The sequence below is a fragment of the Aegilops tauschii genome, chromosome 1, assembly GCF_002575655.3.
Source record: "Aegilops tauschii subsp. strangulata cultivar AL8/78 chromosome 1, Aet v6.0, whole genome shotgun sequence".
NCBI classification, from domain to species: domain Eukaryota; kingdom Viridiplantae; phylum Streptophyta; class Magnoliopsida; order Poales; family Poaceae; genus Aegilops; species Aegilops tauschii.
Genome location: NC_053035.3, coordinates 175,909,680 through 175,930,084, shown reverse-complemented (window position 1 = coordinate 175,930,084; position 20,405 = coordinate 175,909,680). Strand labels below are relative to the sequence as shown.

At 44.3% G+C, this 20,405-nt stretch overlaps 1 pseudogene; it reads right to left on the bottom strand.

Moving 5' to 3' along the window:
* Positions 1-13,853: 13,853 nt before the first annotated feature.
* Positions 13,854-14,932, bottom strand: LOC120972216 (NAC domain-containing protein 75-like; annotated as a pseudogene).
* Between the last annotated feature and the right edge of the window lie 5,473 nt (positions 14,933-20,405).

The window sequence follows — 20,405 nt, the reverse complement described above, 5'->3', positions numbered from 1 at the left end:
ATCAACCAAGGACTTTCTCATACAAGCATGGTGCATTATTAAAAGAAAAAGAAAAAGCACACGACGCTCCAAGATTTATGCATATCATGTGACGAATAAAAATATAGCTCCAAGTAAAATTACCGATGATCGTTAGAAGAAAGAGGGGATGCCTTCCGGGGCATCCCCAAGCTTAGTTGCTTGGGAGTCCTTGAATATTACCTTGGGGTGCCTCGGGCATCCCCAAGCTTAGGTTCTTGCCACTCCTTATTCCTTCATCCATCGTGATCTCACCCAAAACTTGAAAACTTCAATCACATAAATCTTAACAAAACCCTCGTGAGATCCGTTAGTATAATAAAGCAAATCACCACTTCAAGTACTGTTTCAAACTCATTCATATTCTATTTTTGCATTGTAGCTACTGTAATATACCTTTTCCATGGCTTATACCACCGATACAATCGATAGTTTCCTCAAAACTAGCAAAACAATGAATCAAAAATGGAATCTATCTTAAACAGGACATTCTGTAGTAATATGAACATCTACCATACTTCTGTAACTCCAAAAATTCTAACAAATTAGGAAAAAATAAACAATTTGTATAGAAGTACTTTGCAAAAAGTTTCAGAAACATTTGACATTCCAGTAAAAGACGTAAATTCACGCACTACAGACAAAGTTTCTGTTTTTGCACTGCACAAACCAAACAATCAATCTAATCATCCTAAAGGAAAATCTTGGCACATTATTTTTATAATACAATGGATTTGTACAAGGGGATAATTATTTTTATTGAAAATTTTCTGTAATCGAGATTCACAAAGTTTCCATGGGCATGAACAACGTTCAAGGAGCTCCCCCACTTCAACGGTGCTCGTCTTTCTTACTTTCACTTCTATTTTTGAAAAAGTTTTAGGTTCCCCACTTTATTTTTTTGTTTTGAAACTTTATAAAATAACACAACAGAAATAAATGGCTCTCTAAAACTTCCGGGTTGTCTCCCTGGCAGCGCTTTCTTTAACGCCATGAAGCTAGGCATATAGTGCTCAAGAAATGGATCCACCCGGATCCCAAGGTATATCAAAGCCAATTTTAATTAACAATTATTTGTGATTTAGTAGTGAGCACAAAGCAACATATATCATGTAACATCAAATTCTAACTCTCTTCCTATGCATCGGCATGTCATAAAAGAACAATTCATGCACACATAGTAAATGCCGATACATAGCATAAACAACTTCTTGCAATTTTATCGTATTGGAAACATAGAGATGCGGAGATGTAGTTCCTCTCTCATAATAATTGCAAGTAGGAATAGCAAGCACATGCATATTATAGTTATCAAAATCATCATGTGTATTAATAAAACGCAACCCTTCAATATAATCCATAATAAGCACAAACTTCTCTGATATAGTGTAGTTGGGAGAATTCAAAAAAAAATAGGACTATCATGCGTTGGTGCAATAGCAACAATTTCATTCTTAAGATAAGGAACTATAGCAAGTTCATCTCCATAAGCATAATTCATATTAGCATCATGGCCACAAGCATAGCAAGCATCAAGTTCATCAAAAAGGGATATTTCAAACGAATCCAAGGGATCATAGCAATCATCATAGCATTCATCCTTCGGTAAGCATGAAGGGAAATTAAACAATGCATGGGATAAAGAGTTACTCTCATTAGAAGGTGGGCACGGGTGATCAATCCGCTCTTCCTCCTTTTGTTCTTCGGTCTTCTCCTCATCTTTTTCATCCAATGAGCTCACATTGTCATCAATTTCTTCTTCCATAGTTTCCTGCAAAATATTAGTCTCTTCTTGGACAGCGGAGACTTTCTCAATAAATGCATCAATATCAGCATTATATTTGTAATTCTTATAGCTATATTTAAGTATTGCAAAAAATTTAGGTCTGTAAATAGCATCATCATAATTTTCACACTTTTCAAACAAAGATTGAATTTCATAAGCACCCTTAAAGCAACAAATTCTTCTATTCGTTCCACATCATAGTAATCATATCTACCATTAGCATAAGAATCTAAGGTTTCAGCATCATTAAATTTACATGAAAAGGGAAGGTGTGGAGCCTTCATCCTAGAGCAACAAGTATAATCATATCTCAAGCATAAATTCCGAGCATACCTATGCAACACATGAATTTGATCCCAGAATAGTTTCCCTTTTGGAGTCATGCGATAATCCCTAAAGTATTCACGTTCATCCAACATGTCCCCCATTATACAATTGAATGGGGTTTTCTCATGATTACTAAAGAAGTGCATAATATCTTTCACATAATGAGCATCGAGGGTTTTAGGAGGTTCCCCATCTCCATGATTAGCAAGTACACCTAATTTTTTTGGTATTTCGTGTTCCATATCCATAACTAAAGGTAGAGAACAACTTAGAACAGAAAATAAAATCTACTTATTGATAAAGCAAGCAAGCACACACGAGAATATTCACCCCCGCTATTGCTCCCCGGCAACGGCGCTCGAAAAAGGTCTTGATAACCCACAAGTATAGGGGATCAATTGTAGCCTTTCTTGATAAATAAGAGTGTCAAACCCAACGAGGAGCTAAATCTAGAACAAATATTACCTCATGTTCTATCGACCACCAATACAACTCTACGCACGCTTAACGTTCACTTTACGTAGAACAAGTATGAAACTAGAAGTACTTTGTAGGTGCGATAGAATAAGTTTGCAAGATAATAAAGAGCATGTAAATAAAATCTAGGGGTTGTTTAGATACGGAAATAACTAAGTTACTTTTAGATGAGCGTTTTGCCAAAAGGAAGCTATTTGTCCCTAGGCAATCGATAACTAGACCGGTAATCATTATTGCAATTTTATATGAGGGAGAGGCATAAGCTAACATACCTTCTCTTCTTGGATCATATGCACTTATGATTGGAACTCTAGGAAACATCCGTAACTACTAAAGATCATTAAGGTAAACCCCAACCATAGCATTAAAGTATCAAGTCCTCTTTATTCCCATATGCCATAACCCACTTATCCGTGTTTGTGTTTCTATCACTCACGCAACACAGACACTTGCGCGACACGGAGACCACCATAGGACATCACCAATAATAAAACATGCAACTCAAACCAATCACGATCATCAATCAACCCATAGGACAGAACGGATCTACTCAAACATCATATGATAGCCATACATCATTGGGAAATAATATATAGCATTGAGCACCATGTTTAAGTAGAGATTACAGCGGGGAGAAGAGGTGTTACACCGCTGCATAGAGGGGGAGAGAGTTGGTGATGACAGCGGCGAAGTTGTTGGTGTAGATCACCGTCACGATGATGGCCCTGGCGGCGTTCCGGCACCACCGGGAGAGAGTGGGAGAGATCCTCCTCCTTATTCTTCTTCCTTGACCTTCCCCCTAGATTGGAGAAGGTTTTCCCCTCTGGTCCTTGGCCTCCATGGCGGCGGAGGGGTGGGAGCCCCTCCGAGATTGGATCTCTCTCTCTGTTTCCTTCTGTTTCTGCCCTCCCAGATTCTGGCCTTTCACCGTTTCTTAAATTCCTGCAGATCCGTGACTCCGATTTGGCAGAAATTTTAACTCGATTTTTATCCGGATATTAGCTTTCTTGCGGCGTAAGAAGGGCACCAACCGCCTTACACAGTGACCAGAATAGACCAGGACGCGCCCTACCCCCTGGGGCGCACCCCCTACCTTATGGCCCCCGCGGGTATCGTCTCGCGTTGATTATTTTTTCCCAAAAATCACATATATTCCAAAAAAAATCTTCGTAAGTTTTTATTGTGTTTGGACTCTGTTTGATATGGATTTTCGGCGAAACAAAAAACATGCAACAAACTGGAACTGGGCACTGGATCAATATGTTAGTCCAGGAATATAGTATAAAAAGTTGCCAAAAGTATGCAAAAGTTGTAGAATATTGGCATGGAACAATAAAAAATTATAGATACAACGGAGCGTATCACATCCTCCCTAGGGAAGTGCATCTCGATGAGATACTTGAGGTGCTCTCTGGTGGGAGCGACAAGCAGCACTCCTGCCCCAACGCCTTGCAGCGAGAAAGCACCATCAAAGTACATGATCCACTCCATGGGGGCCTCCTTGCCGGGGAGGGCTATTTCCAGTATCTCTTCATCTGGCTTTAGTGTCCAGTATGCGATGAATTCTGCTAGTGTTCTGCTTTGGATAGTTGTCGTGCTTTCAAACTTAAAGCAAAACTCGATGTTCCAGTGCCCATTCCACTATCCTGCTGGTAGCCTCGGGATTCCTCAGAATGCGCTGCAACGGGAGGCGGGAGACAACAGTGATATCATGAGCTTGGAAATAATGGTGCATTGTTCTCGAGGCCATGAGGAGGCCGAAGATCAACTTTTGCACCCCAGAGTACCTTGACCTAGCCCCCTGCAGGAGGGAGCTGACAAAGTAAACTGGTCGCTCCACCATTTTCTCTTCACTGACGCCTTCTGATCATCAGCATGTATTTGTGCCCCTCCTTCCTTGTCAACGCCAGGCCCTGCCGGGGATAGGTTTGCTTCATCACTGGGCGACTCTGCCGCTTCAGCTTCTTTGTTACCCACTTCCCTCTGCGCCACCAACGCAGCACTAACCACTTGATTCGATGCTGCTAAGTACATCAGTAGCGAATCTTGTGGTCTACGTGCGACCAAGGTTGGTGCAAAGGAAAGGTAGGTTTTTAAATCTCGCAGTGCAACCATTGCCTCTAGGGTCCACTTCATTGGGCTTGCCTTCCTCAAGATTTTGAAGAATGGCAAGGCACGCTTAGCGGACTTTGAAATGAACCTGCTTAGCGCGGCAACGAAGCCAGCCAGACGCCTCACATCCTTGACGGTTTTCGGGGCTTGGATCTGCTCTATTGCTTTGATCTTGTTGGGGTTGTCTTCTATCCCTCGCTTAGACACAAAAAATCCAAGGAGCATGCCAGACGGAACACCAAACAAACATTTATCTGGGTTGAGCTTTCTAAGTGCATCTAGTGCCACCCCAAGTTGGTTTTGGAGTATTGACGACAAACGTGGTTGAGGGACTAATGTGTTTGTGAGATTCACAGGAGAACACAGGTTGAAGTCCCTATTGATTCGGTTTACCCGTCGGAGATGACACCTAAAAATGTATGAAGACATTGAAGACAATGGTGGTTCGTGAAGACATTCATGTCGAAGATAATGACGTGTGAAGACATTCACTTGTAGACAATAACATGTGAAGACATAGTTTCTTTCGTAGTTTCATTTTCTTCTTTCTTGAGTCATAGGAACAACCAAACTATCAAGGTGGGTCCAAGTGAACAAAGTCAAAAAACTGATGTGATGCTCAACTTAAATCTTATGTCTTCGAGTGAAGACAATGAGATAAAATCTTATCCAGAGTTGGATGAGTCAGCTTTGCTTGTAGCCCAAGTCAAGCTGTCGCGTGTGTTTGAAATTAGACTATTGGACACGTGTCGGTTCCTTAGTGACCCAGGGTCATTTCAGACATATCATGTCGGGTTACCTCCTGGCTATAAATAGCCCACCCCCTACACCATAAATTGGTGGCTGCTCAGAGTTAGTGCATAGACAAAACACCCAAAGCCCAAAGAGTGTTGGCATTGCTGAAGTCTTTCTGTCCGCGTGATTTGAAGACTTATCACACTTGAAGATTGTGATCTTCCAGTCGATTAGGCATCGCGTTATGAGGATCCAAGAGTCATCGTGGATCGCCGATGAACGAAGTCTGTGAAGGTTTGGAAGTCTACCTTGAAGACTTACCAGTGCGATTGGGCGAGGACTAAGTGTCCTTAGCTCAGGGGAATAAGGTGAAGACGCGGTATTCTAAGTTCGATCTCAGCCTCCCTAACCAGACGTACAATTGTCACAACAACTAGAACTGGTCTACCAAATCCTTGTCTTCGTCAAGCATCTGGTTCTATATCTTCATCCTTTAGTTACTATTTAGCTTCATGAAGTCATTGATTGCTTGCTCTATTTGACTTCACTGTGTGAAGACAATCTTCCTTGCTTGCATATTTGGCTTCATACTGTCTTCCTATTCTGATCCACTCTACCTAGTTTCTATATGTCTTCATTGACTATTCATGGCTAGTGAAGTTTATCTTCCGGTACATACTGTATAGGTTATATTTGGTTGTCTGTCTTCGAAGACATTCCCTGTCTAGAGGAGTTTCATAAAAATTGCCTATTCACCCCCCCTCTAGTCGATAACTAGCACTTTTAATCGGTATCAGAGCAACGTACTCCCTTGTTTTGTGCGATTCGGTTTAACCACCTGGAGTTTTAGCTATGTCGACTGCAGGGATAATCAAAGTCCCTGCTGCATGTCCCATCTTCGATGGCACTGATTACATCTATTGGAAGAATAAGATGTGCATGCATCTTGAAGCCATTGACAATGACCTTTGGTATGTCGTCAAGACTGGCGTTCCCAAAGTCGATGAAGGCGTCACTGCTGCTGATGTCAAGAGGTTCGCACAACTGGACTCAACAACCAAGAACATCATCTGTGGTCATCTGACCAAAGGGCTGTACGGCCTTGTGAGTGCTCTGGAATCTGCGAAGCTAGTCTGGGACTGGCTGTCCAAGGTCAATGAAGGTCTCTCAACTGAGAGAGACTCAAGAATAGATGTGCTTCACAATCTCTTCAACCGATTCAAGAGGAATGACAATGAGAATGTCCAGCTCACATCGACCACCTCACTGATATCACGAATGAGCTTCGCGCACTTGGCGCCACTGAGATCACCAAGCATGAAGTCATGAAGAAGCTATTGAGATCACTTGATAGCTCATTCGACACCCTATCAGTGATGATCCAAGAACGTCCTGAATTCAAAGATCTCGATCTGTCTAACATACTTGTGAGGCTCAAACATGAGTTCCAGCTGTTTGAGAAGAATGACATCTATGGTCCCAACTATGGCCGATCTCGTGCCTTGAAGGCAAAGGTCGTATCCTCATCTGAAGAATCTGACTGCATTTTGGATGATCCTAAAGACATAGGCAAAGAGCTAGCAATGCTTGTGAGAAAGTCCCAAAAGTTCTCCAAGAAGAATCGCTTCGTAAAATCTTCAAGATACAGCTCTAAAAATCATAGGCTTCCACTCGTGACTACAAGAAGAAAACATGACATAAATGCAAGAAGCTAGGCCACTACATATCTGAATGTCCTCAATGGGACAAGGAAGCAAAGAAAAAGAAGTAGAGCAAGGAATATGACTCTGACGACAAGAAGAAAAAGTAATCCTCAAAGTCTTCTTCAAAGTCTTTATCTGACAAGAAGAGCTCACCTGGCAAGGCTCGTGCGTTCATTGGCAAGGAAATGCATTCTGAGGAGGAGTCCGTTTCTCAGGAGGCAGAGGTGGAGTCTAAGGAGGAGTCTGATTCAGGCGTGGCAAGCCTAGATCTAGCTTCGGCATTCGTCACCATGTCCATCTTCAACACTGAAAACAATGGTCACGACGCCGACGCTGAACCAATGATGACGACGATTCTGCTCCCACCTACTACTTCATGGCAAGAGGTGCTAAGGTAAACTCATGCGATACTTACTTTCAGACCTCCAGTGAAGATGACAATGAATGTGAATCCAAACCTAGCTATAAAACTCTTGCTAAAATTTCAACTAAACAACAAACAGTCTTGGAAGAGATTCAAAAATTACTAGACAAAAGCGATGACCTGTTGGACGACGAAATGAATTGAACTCAGTCCTTAATCGAGGACATAAAAAATCTTCGTGTTAAGTACGAAGAACTTGAAAGTCGTCATGAAACCCTCTGAGCCACTCATGAGAAGATTTCGAATGATTATCTTCAAAGGAATCAAGATCTAGAGAAACTGAGTGCGTCTCATGAAGATCTTCAAAAGGAAAATGATTCACTACTCGCTCAACAGATCAGTTCTGCTCAGGAAGATTTTATGCCACCTTGCCTAGAATGCCTTGAGCGTGACAATGCTACCTCTATTGTTGAATGTTCTACTACTTCTGAAGTTGCAATATCTAATGTTGATGACCAACCCCCTTCTAAGGATGCCACTACTATTGCTGATGAGAATGCCAGGTTGAAGACATTGCTTGAAACAGGCATGTACAAGAGCCTCAAAGGGCACCCGACACTATGTGAGTCCTCAAGAAACAGATTTTGAACCGAAACCCTAGGAAAGAGGGTGTTGGTTTAGAGAGAAAAACTGAATGTTGATGGCTCTTACTAGAAGCCTGAGCAGTACCCCAAAACAACATGGGTTGCTGCAAAGGGCCCTTCAGTGGATCCATCCACCTTAGCTGGTTTCACTTGTGCTAATCCTGTTATCATTGATAAGTCATTTGACTCCAACTATAAACTGTTCAAGAATCAGAATGGTGAAGTGTTTGCTAGGTTTATTGGAACTAACTGTAGGAACGGGTCACCTATGAAGAAGATATGGGTTCCTAAAAGTCGTCTTGAGAAGCTTCCCATGAATGTCATCATGACATCACCAGGGAAGAAGACAAATCCCTCAAAGGCTTCATATGGCCCAAAGGCTTCATACGGACAGATGACCACACAAGGTCGCCCTAACGCCAATGTTTTGCAGGGAAACTATCATCAGAATCATGAATATGAGCGTGTTTCTTCAAACCACTATGTTCACAAATCAAAGAACTTTTCTGCAAATTATTTTGAGTACTACTCACCTCCTGCAAAACTATCTGCTAGGGCTTCAAAGCCAAAATTCTCCAATGCTGCTCTTAGACTCATTGCTTCTAAGCCACCCCTTCAGATGTGGGTGGTTAAGAAGAATTAACTTCTCTTGCAGGGTCGGGTCTCTAGCTGAAAATCATTGACTTTGGAAGACAATGTTGGGGACCTAAAACATCTTGTTGGATGCAAGATAAAATGCCAAAATGGTCTTACCATTTATTTCGTCCACGGATTTCTTGATGAGCATCCTATCTTACCATCCAAGAATCTTACATTTCATAATATCGTTGTTCGTCAAATATTTCTCCTTCACAATACTCTTTGTGAAGCCTATCCTACTAACTGCACTGTAGGGTAACAATCCAAAAGCTACTAAATAGATCATGGACAGTGGATGCACTAACCACATGACTGGTGATCGAAGTCTTCTCATGGATTCTACTCTTCGACCATCGACTAAAATCCATATCACATTTGTTGACACTGGTAAAAGCAAGGTATTGGGCCTAGGTAGAGTTGCTATATCAAAGGATCAACACATGGATAAAGTGATGCTTGTTGAATCCCTACATTACAAAAAACACATCTGTGACATTTTGGGCCAAACGATTTTTTTTCTGTCATGCTTATGACACTTCTATGATGATAATTGAGACAAAACCCGATATCATTATAGATGTGGTGGGCTCCTACTTCTCTGACAAAAAATCATGACAGAAAATGGGCTTTTCGTCCTGGGTGGGCCGGAGACGCACTTGCATGACATTATTTGGGCCGTTCATGAAGGAAAAAATCCTGGTAGAAGCGAGGGCGAGCAAAATATCAGGGAGTTCCCGGTTACGGTGGGTGGTTGGTGCAGACCGACGCACAGAGGTTGCACGTTTCTCTCGTACACGTACGCGCGTGTGTGCGAGGCGTTGGGCTCTAACTGAACCCGAGTGAGGTGTTCGCTTAATGAACCCGAGTGATTGCACTAGCTAAGTTACTGAACCCGAGCGATCGATCTGTTAACTGAATTCGAGCGATTCCTTCGCTACTACTGCTAACTGATCCCGAGTGATCGATCGCTGCTGCTGCTACTTACTGAAGCCGATCGAACCTGCCGCCTCTTGATGAACAGTGAACATGGGGGGGGGGGGTTGAATGAGTCGAGACTTATGTGGTTGGTGTTGGATGAACAGTTCCCGGTGGGGTTTGGATGAACAGGACCCCGTGGTAGTATATAGGTCGTTGCCGATGGATGAACAGGACCCCGAGAGGAGGCCGCCACAGCCGAGCTGGTTGGGGGTGGATAAACAGGACCCCGTGGAGGGCTAGTTGAAGAGTAGCCGGTGGAGGGATGGATGAACAGTAGCCCGTGGATGAACAGTAGCTGGTGGAGGCAGGAGGAAGACGTGGTGGATGAACAGCGCAGGTGGAGGCTGAAGGATGTCAACGGCGGGTGAATAGTAGCCCGTGGAGTCCCGTTTTGTGGTACGCCACACCCCACCCGATGAACAGAACCCCTGTTTCGACCGTAGCGCTCCAACACAAGTCCGTTTCCTCCATTTTGCGGTACACCACACCCCTCCCGATGAACAGGATGCCATTTTGACTGTAACTGGTCAAACAGAAGGCCGTTTCCTCCATACTGCGGTATGCTAGACCCCTCCTGATGAACAGGATGTCGTTTCGACCATAGTCGGTCGGACAGAAGGCCGTTTCCTCCATACTGTGGTAAGCTAGGCCCGTTTCAGCTATTCCGTCCAAGCCCGTTGGCTCCCATTGAACAGGACGCATTCCGATCCAGTCTGTTGCCTCCCGATGAACAAGACAATGTTTCTCTGTCCCGACCCAGCCGGTTGGCTGCCCGATGAATAGGACGTCGTTGCTTCCGTCCGTTGCCTCTCCATGTACACGAGCCCTGGCTGTACGTATGCGCAAGTAGGCGTTCGAGACCCCCCCCTCGTATGTACGTACGTGGCCGTATTTTTTGGCATGTGGTTGTACGTACGTGTACACGGTTCAGAAGGGACTGCCTGAACTGCTACGTCGGGGGCTCTACTACTACACGTGCCGCTGCTTCCTCGGCCATGGTTCATCCTTGCAGAGAGACCGATCGACCAGTATGTATGTAAGCATTCGTGACGAGAATGACAACTCTACGTACGCTTCGACCAGGTGGGTCCCGGCTGTCAGGGAGGACAAGGAGGCACTTCCTTGCGTGCGAAGTTATTGATGGTGGGTCCGAGCTGTCAGGGGGAGGATTCATTTTTTCGCGCCTAATATGGAGGCACTTCCTTGCGTGCGAAGTTATTGATGGTGGGTCCGAGCTGTCAGGGGGAGGATTCATTTTTTCGCGCCTAATAAGGAGGCACTTCCTTGCGTGCGAAGATATAGCTGGTGGGTCCCAGCTATCAGGGGGAAAAACATTTTTTCACAAAATACACAGGCCCTTTCGGTAGGTCCCCGTTGTCAGGTGGAGGAATCATTATTTTGCACGTAATAAGGAGGCACTTCCTTGTTGCGGCCGTGGACCTAGTTGTCAGCCTATCCACGTACAGTTCTCTTCTGATGTAACTCGTTCCTTGACCACGTTGACCACACTGTGACGAGAGCACCAAGGCGGTAGACGACGGCGGGGCCTAGGAAGGGAATGACCCGAAGCTGGGAAGACATGGCAGTTGTTTCCCATGCAGAGGTGAGTACGAGGGTTTACTGGTTGGGCTGCAGTGTGAGGCTGCCATTGCTGGAGAATAACATGAGGTATGGGTGAGTACAGGGATGGCCAGGCCAGTGATGCGAGTAGGGTGGGGCGGTGAGGCCTGCGTTGCAGCAGATCCGGCCATGGGAGGCAGGAGCAGGCGACACGACCGGTGCTGATTTGGGCTGCTGGAGCAAGAAGACCAGAGGTTGAAGAATCACGACGGTCGTTGGATCGACATCGTACGATCACCGCAGCTAGAATCGTTTATATTGACTAAGTTGACAAAGCCCTGCGTCCGCATAAACTTAGTAGGCCCACAAGTTAGCCTCCAAATATGGTGGGTCCCACCTAGCAGCGGGGGTATTCTTTTTTTGCGTAATAAGGAGGCACTTCCTTGCATGCGAAGATAAAGTTGGTGGGTCCGACCGGTCAGCGGGGGGAATGTTTTTTCATGAAATACAGAGGCCCTTCCGATGGGTCCCCGCTGTCAAGTGGAGGAATCATTATTTTGCACGTAATAAGGAGGCACTTCCTACTCGCAAAAAAAGAGGCACTTCCTTGCGTGCGGCCATGGACCCAGCTGTGATCCTCTCCACATACAGTACTCTTCCGATGGATGTCGTTTGGTGACCACGCCGTGCCGATAGGACGAAGGCGGTGGAAGATGGTGAGGCTAAGTAAGGCAGCGACCCGGAGCCGAGGAAGACTTGGCAATTGTTTCCCACTCGGAGTGGGCACGACTGTACGAGGGTTTACTAGTTCGGCTGCAGTGTGAGGCTGCCATCGCTGGAGAATATCAAGAGGTGTGGGTGATTAGAGGGATGGCCAGGCCAGGGATGCGAGTAGGGTGGGGCCCTGAGGCGTGCCCGGCAGCGGAGCCAGCCACGGGAGGCAGGAGTAGGCGGTTCCACCGGCGCTGGTTTGGGTGGCTGGAGCAGGAAGATCAGAGACTGAAGAAGCACGATTTCCGTTGGATTGACATCTAACGGTCCGACGCTGGTAGAGTCGATTGTTGACTAAGTTTCTTTTTTTGAGAAACCTTGTGTACGCATGAACTTAGTAGGCCCACAAGTCAACCTCCAAATCTGTGGCAGACAACATAGAGAGCCCATTTGCTATTTTATTAATAATTTGTAGCCCGTTTGCTAATTCTTAAGGAATTTATTACAACCCATTTTCTGCCCGATCAAAAAGTTCAACCTAATTTTGCATATTTCGGTGGAGTCCGAACTGTTTGAATCAAGAAATGACAAACATTTATATTTTAAGAACTTATTAATTTGCCAGAAAAAATATTGTTTTATTTTTGTAAGCTAATAAGACGGGGGACAATTGAGTTTGTTTTAGGGAAAACCAGTGGTAAAAAAATCAGCGCTGGGAAGGAAAACAAAAAACATAAAGATGTAAATATGAAAAGGGAACTTTACGTATTTTCAATATAATAATACATGTATATGAACTAGTAAAACTATAGGTACAAATTAGAAAACAGAAGTCGGACATGGCGTTTCAAGAGGAAAATAGAACTGGGCTGTGTCTTTTCTTCAGTAAAAAACTGCCTGGGGATGTTCTAAGAAAATTTATAACTAAGGCTGGCAGGCCAGAGGCCAGTTGATACCTCCTGGATCTTTGTGCCCCATTGTTGTCATGGGCTGGGCCTGTTAAAAGCAAAATCAAGCCTGGGCATTCTACAGGCCAGTTGAAACTTGATCGACCTGAAAAAACAATATACTTGCTGGATCCCAGTTATCCGTTTGCACTTGCAGAATTCTCTCATTTATTGACTACGTTAAAAATTTCGTAGGTGTCTCAGACGTTAGCATTATTTTTCCATCGTGATAATAAGTGCATGCACTTGCTTGGGTACGGCAATTGACCTACAAGTTCCCTAGGGTTAGGCTCTGTATGGACAGCTGTCTTGTCGTTCCACGGACGAATTTCATGCAAATCGGATGGTTTTCAGTGAAACCGGACTAAAATCATTGCATTTTACATGTTTCTTTTTATTACGGAATATTTTACATATTTCAACTAATAATAACCGACTAGGCCTTTTTGAGTGGGAGGCGCTTCACGCGATCGAGGTCGCGACACTTAACTGTTCTGGAAGGCCCAAATCCATCGCTCCTCTCTTTTAACAATTTGCAGCTGGGCTTGGCATGCCACCGCCTAGTTCCGACATGTTGCGTCCAACTATCATCCTGTCAAACCGGATGGTCCCATGTGTACTTCAAAGATGTAAAAAATTGGAGAACTGAGAATTTGAATGGCAGGTGCTTATGCTACCCATCAAATAAAAATTAGGTGCCTAAAAATTCGGTTCGAAACAAATGATTCAGCTTTATATCCACGTCACCCCTCAGCATGATAGTTGGAAGCAAATGCAAGTTCATACCGAAAGATCCTTAACAACAATACCAACTTGTAGACTACCAGGTAGTACAAGTATACCAATACCAAACTAACTTATAATCTTTTTAGTCCTGGCCCTAGTGTTGGTCTGGTAGAAAATCTTTTAGACGACCAGCTCCCGCTCCTTCTCTTGCTTGAGGTCCCCGAGGTGGTACTGGTGCATCACCCAGTTGGTCCTCTTTTGGTCGAAGTTCTTGTCGGTGTGTAGCACCAAAACCTTTTTGTTGCCCGTCTGATGGCCGTTGACCATCACCGGCAAGGTATTGCCAGTATTGTGCCACATTGTGTGCATGCCGCACTCCGACTGTATCTTGCAACGCGTCCGCGTGCCCCTTTTGAACGCCCTGGAGTTGCGCTGGAAGAAATGCTTGCTTAGGCCACTTAGTGAGATACCTGCAGTACTGGCGAATACAGGTTTTAGGGTACGTAGTTGGCATTTTCATAACATCTTTGGCATGTTGCAGTCACTTGCTTCACTTTTTATTCAAATTGTAGTTGCTTCACTGGGTCTATGTATAAAAACAAAAATAGAGGTATAAACAAAGGAATATGTTTGTGCAAGTGGACGGTCGATTGGTGTCTCACCTGGAAGTTTCTCAGGATGGGTGTAGCAAATGCCGTGCTCGCTGTTGATGGTTGGTATAAACAAATCGATGAGAGGGTGAGATCTCGCGCTGTCAGCACTCACTTTAGCCTCAAGGTGCTCGATCAACTCCTGATCCGTGGGATCGAACTTGACGCCAGCCGGCAGCACCGGCCAATCTTTCTTGGACTTGAATCGGTTAATTCCAGTTAAACGGTACTGAATGTATGATCAATCAACTGTTTTAAGTAAATGATGAAAGATTTCGACAGATAAGTGGTACTCCAAATCTGAAGTCCACAATACCCGAACAAACTAGGGTATTTGCTTCATTACTACATGCAGACTCTAAAGACTTGAAAAACCCCATAAAGATCGAAATCATCACACAGGGCGACGGGACAAATACTCACAGGAGGGGCCTCGCTGGTTCCTTCCTTCATCCGGCTAGCTTGAAGAGCATCCTTGTCGAGATCAGTTTTTTCAACGTCTTCCTTTTGACTACTTGCAGTGAAGTATAGCAGCTCCAGTAGCTCATCGCTCATCGTACCAAATGGATCCAAACAAGGCGGCGGATGGGAGGCGAAGAGAATGGGAGAGTGATTTTGTAGAGAATGGGAGAGTGTTGTTGTACTACGAGAGGGGTGAGGCTCACTTTCGTGAAGCGAACACGCCGCCGGGACTCTTGTGTCACCTCATGCGCAGCGTGTTGTCACATCAATTCAATGTGAGGACATGATGAATAATTTGACTGATGTATACTACTACTACTGTACTACTTTCTAGTCGTATTTACTGTCACATTTTAACCATAGGTTTAACTAACAAAATGTCAATGCATGTCACCGAAAATTATACCAATGGAAACTATGTTGAAATACGAATCTAACGATATAATTTTTTGTGACATGCATTAACGTTTAGTTAGTTAAATTTATGGTCAAATTTGACACAAATTACGAAGGGGACCAATAAACCAGGTGGGAGGTAGTAGTACGAGTAGCGAGATATATGGTATAGAGGACTACTACTACTAGTACATGTTTAGAAATGGAGTACGAAGTTACAAGGATGTGAGACAGACTTTGTAGGCTACATGAATAATACAAAAATAATTCCCATTGGACAACACTTTCACCAACAAGTACGCACTTGAAGCCTAATTGATACATATGGCTTCTGCACATCATCTCCATCATCATTATTAGTACATGCTACACAGGTGAGTTAGGATGCACTTGATCCCAGAAAGGTATCTATACTTCAAACTAACTACAATACATAATATCGAACAATAGCGGGTCATGCTACAGCAGCTGGATACATGGCTCAGTCTAGATACCACTACGAATCAAGTTGTGCATATTTGCTGTTGGCATGAACCACGTCGCCGCATGTCAGGTTTGCAAAAGCCATTCGACGCTTGGAAGCTTAATGCCTTTCACACACTGAAGATCATCTGGCAACAGGGTGTGTCGACGAATCTCGGGATATGGTGATTCATGAAACCCATGGTACGATGTGTAAACACAGTTCCCCCTGGCAAATGGAAGTTGCATAGAATGGTAATCATCGCCAGTGATATGATCGATGATTGGTTGGATGATCAGATAATTGAGCCCGAGGAACATGGAGTGGTTGCCGAGGCTGTAAACCCGCCTGCAGTTGAATACGTCTGGCCCAACGGAGCTGGGGTCTTTCTCGAACACAAAGCAGCCATAGCCATCACAGTCATGAACGCCCTAGGCATTGTACTGCATGCGGTTTGATGAAATGGTTTGGTCAATTTGGTACGTGTGAATGAGCATCAAATGACCGCCGTCAGTTGAACGAGCGATAAACCACCACCCATTGACTTGTATATTTCCAGGTCCTGGAATTATGAAGGCCAGCGCATTTGCGTCTGCTGCAACAAATCAAATTGGAGACCAAAAGGACAAAAATATAAAATCATCCTCAGAGTATGTGTGGAACTAAGATTATTATAACAGTAACACAGAGATCATAGCCAGAGAATTGCAATGCCGTGGTCATAATCATACCCCAAGTTAAACAAAGTAAGCCAGTGGCTTTCATATTCTAGCAATATGTCATGGTTCAAACATCATGTAAAATTGAGAGGAAAGCAGCTATGCCAGGGCCTACTCATATTCTACCATAGCATTTACTACTATTCTCGTATCTAACAATAACATGCGTGGTTATAAAAATCTTGGAAATGAGAGTAACATTTAGCAATCATGAGGTTATACTCATAATATCTATTCTAACAATCATTAGATGCCAATTGTTCTCATATCAACTCTAACAATAACATGTGTGGTCATAAAAATCTAGGAAATGAGAGGAACATATAGCAATGATGTGGTTCTAGACATACTATATAGTCTAAATTTCTAACAACCAACAAGCCGTCGTATTCATAAGGTAAATATGAGATGAGATAGAACAATTACATGACGATAGATTCCACTAGTATATGCAGCCAATCTGTGCGTCGACTGCGTAAATGATGCCATCATGCACTATAGCATCAGACACAAATGGAGGCTCAAAAGGATTGATGATGAGCCATAACCATGTATGGCGATCGGATTCCAGATAGACTAGTCCCATGTCAAACAAGGCAATGAGCTTGTTATCCATGTAGTCTTCTGATGGTGTGGGTACTTCACATATTACAACCTTCAGGAACGGAGGTCGTGCCAAAAGCTTGACGTGTCTCGTGCGTAGTAGGCAGGAGTGTCTGGCGGGCCGCGAGGCTCGATGCCGGCGGTATCCAATGATGGAAGGGTGATCTCTTGCTGGGTGTAGATATCCACAAGACGCCACGGACTACCGGATTGGTGGATTAGTGGTTGCGCATGAAGGACAGGTGGGCGGGTAGTGGTAGCATGTCGAGGGCATGATGATGACCTTAGTAGGATCGTCAAGTCGGTGTCTGGGCCACCTGCGAGGATCGGGCATCAGCAAGCAGGGTGTCTTGAAAAGGGCCGGCCGGTTGTAGATGAGTACACGGTACATAGACACCGAGCATGCGGCCAGACGCACGGTGCTGAGCAGGTCCATACAATTACATATCTGCTCCAAGAGAACATCGGGGAGGGAATTCCAATAGCGGCTCTGCGTGTCAGTCAGTTCTTCCATAGGGTTTTTTAGGGCGCTAAGTGATTGGAGTTTTCGGTGCCTGCGAGCGAGCAGGGAAGTGGATTCGGGCGGGCGAGCGAAGAATTTGTTCATGGGAGGGAGTTTTTTATGACATGCATTGACACTTTGTTAGTTAAATTTACAGTCAAAATTTACATTTAGTATGAAGCAGACCAATAAACCAGGACGGAGGTTTATATATAGGTCAATAAAAAATCATCAACCAAGGTATACTAGTACATGATGAGTGCCCGAAGATTTTTTTTCCAAAAGTACTCAATAATGTGCTCATTTTCCTCAAGAAAATTGTGTTTACGAACGTATTAATTGGAATGCATGCATGAGGAACAAAAGACCTACACGCATAGGTGAGTTTTCTCTTAATTCTTGCATGCAACACTTGAAATATGAACATGTCAATGGGAGGGAGTAAAATCCTCATGCATGCATGCAACACTCACACCTACACATGCACGCACGCAACACTAACGCATCCCTGCGGCACACAACACACGACACAACACACACGCTCACGCTCAAGTGCTCAACCTACTCCCTCCGTCCGTGAAAGACTGGACATATAGAGATTTACAAATTGACCAAGAGGAACCAGAACTTCATGGCATAATTAACGCCCAAAAGTATAGCAGACTTATGTGTGCATGCGACCATTGAGAGAAGAAGACAAAATGAAGGTTGTTGCATGCTGTAATTAAGGATAGACATGCAGCCTATAGCTAGAGCACAAGTTGGTGCATTAGTCAATCAATGCCGATTAGATTAAAGGCTAAATGCATTAGAAGTGTAGATGTACACTCTTTGTTGGAAAATTTTCTAATGCTAGATGTACAGTTTTTCACGGACCAAGGGAGTACAAGTGCATCCACTCGCATACACAGCCAAGGTGGTTCGCATGCAAGGGTTGGACTTTTGTTGCACCTGCGTAGTTTTGTTTAACTGATTTCTTTGCTCTGCCAACTGATAGGTGGGACCCGGAAAGCCGGTGTCAATTTAACCAGTCAACAAAGTGCCACGTCGATTATCTGGCCGGTTAGCAGGGTGCAATACGGTGCTCTACAGTGAGCTAGTGACCGTATAATCACCGCAAAACTATATAGTGATCGTAATGAGCGTATTGTTACATACATTGACCGCCATTGTGTTTTTCTCGTTTCAAATTAAGCCATATTAACCGGAAAGGACGCAGTATGGACTACTACTACTTTGATGTTTCCCGTCAACTCACCGAACTAGGAGAAGCTTGCTTACTACAACCTCTCCCTCGCCCATGCACGGTGGCTCACAACACGAGGAGAAGCTTGCTTACTACATACACCTACGCCCTCTCGCTCGCCCACGTGCACGATGGCTCGCAGGAAGAGGAGAGGGTTTTGACTACAGCATCCTCTCCCTCTCCCTCGCGGTGGACGTGCAACAGTTCATTCGGCAGATTGCCAGAAGCATATTGTACTGTAGTATCATCATTGTTGGACCTTCCGAAGAGGTGAAGAGCCAAGTGCAAGGTTCACAGGAGTACGAACTATTGAACCTCCCGAAGAGGCAAAGAACCAAGCGCAAGGTTTATACGAGTTGTCGTCCTAGTACTAACTATAGCAAACGATCACTACTGTATGATGTTGCCACGTCACCTATAGCCAAAGTTGTGTCGCCTTTTTTTTCTCACAGAGCGTGTTGGAGCCCGTGCAACAGCCACACAAGTTGCACGTACACATAACACATTTACTAGTAATAAATTCTAAAGGACAAATGCCAGCATGCCATACAAGTTCATCTCCACTTCATGTGATAAATTTGTGCACGACTACTCTACTCTCTACATATATTTACAACGCTACCATTCAAAATTTACCATTCTCCACTTACACGTTATAGATGGGCTCCATGTCCATGTCCTCCTCCAAGTTCCAGTCCCAGGTGTTCTTCATAGATGGCAGAATCCATAGTGGTGGGCAACGGGAATCATTCTCACAACTTTCTAGTCTGGTTCCACACGATGGAGACTCATCCAAGCTGAAGTGGCATAAATCAGGCATAGCATGTCCCAGCATGTCGTTCATCCAGCGTTGCGCACTGAAGACGCAACCATGCTTCATGAACGGCAGGCCTTCGGTGTCGTGCATGGAAGGTGGCATCTGCTTCACAATGGGGTAGCTGTCCCCAATGAAAAGCGAGTACTCTCCCAGAGTGTTCCGTGGCACCCACGTAGCATCATGGGGGTCGAACTCGGCGGCATTCATCTGGTACACGCGACATCTCAAACCTGGACACATGGTGATGTACATGGTCAACGGCCATGCATGATAATGTTGTGCTAAAATTTGGTGGTCAGTAATATTGTGCAGCAAGTAGTACTACTCCAGTATAGAGGAAGTAAAATAACTAACTTATTATATATAGCCACTCCTGGCTACATGGATGAGATAGTAAGACATGGAAAAAATGGTCGGAGCTAGTGGATTCAAGTCTTCAAGGGCCTAGCTAGCTATATGCGTCCTCCAAGGTAAAAAGTACTAGTACTCCTTACTACTACAATGAAAGACAAGGCGAGAGGGTTAAAAAAAGTTTATACCAAATTGTAGTAGTAGTACTATTAAACATGTCCCAGTCAAGAAAAGAAAAGAACTAACAAGTACTACTACTCTAACACAGCAATGAGAAAATGGAATACTTGGGTAGATGGTGACGGTTCGGTCGTGGTAGATCGTGTGACCATGTTGCACATCAGTGGTACCATGGGTAACGACTGCTAAGATAGTTGATCCTAATATGCCAAAATCAGCTACAAGGTTCCAGGTTAGACCGAATCACGGATGCAAATGCACATCCAGGACCGGTGATCTAATTTTGATC